Raw genomic sequence first — 529 nt, forward strand, 5'->3', positions numbered from 1 at the left:
AACAATTAACATCACTAAACAACTACAAGCAAACAATGTGTCAAACGCACCCTTTTACTGGTATTGTCCATAGGGATGCGAGCTACTTACTGGGGAGGGAGGGGGGGGGACCCAGGAGGGAACTTTCTGGGGTGATGAAAATGCCCAAAACCTCGAATGGGGTGCTGTCACCCAGGTGCACACACTTATCACAGCCCATCAAATCCGACACTTAGGATCTGTACGTGTCAGTGTGTGCACACTTTACTCACAAAACATTTCTCTTGTTGGTACTAAAATGACCAGACTTCAGAGTAAAAACAATTCTAACTTGCCTTGTCTCTGTAAGTTTTAGCAACAGGAATATATATTTGTGAAAGGCCAACTACTTTAGAGCAATTCAAAGCATTTACTGACATGAACATTGTCTTTAAAGTAATATACATATATTATATATTTATTATATATTTATACACACACATTTTTTTAATTTCAGAGAGGGAGGGAGAGGGAGAGATGGAAACATCAATGATGAATAACAATCACTGAC

Source organism: Myotis lucifugus, unplaced genomic scaffold (genome assembly GCF_000147115.1).
Source record: "Myotis lucifugus unplaced genomic scaffold, Myoluc2.0 scaffold_1821, whole genome shotgun sequence".
Taxonomy (NCBI): Eukaryota; Metazoa; Chordata; class Mammalia; order Chiroptera; family Vespertilionidae; genus Myotis; species Myotis lucifugus.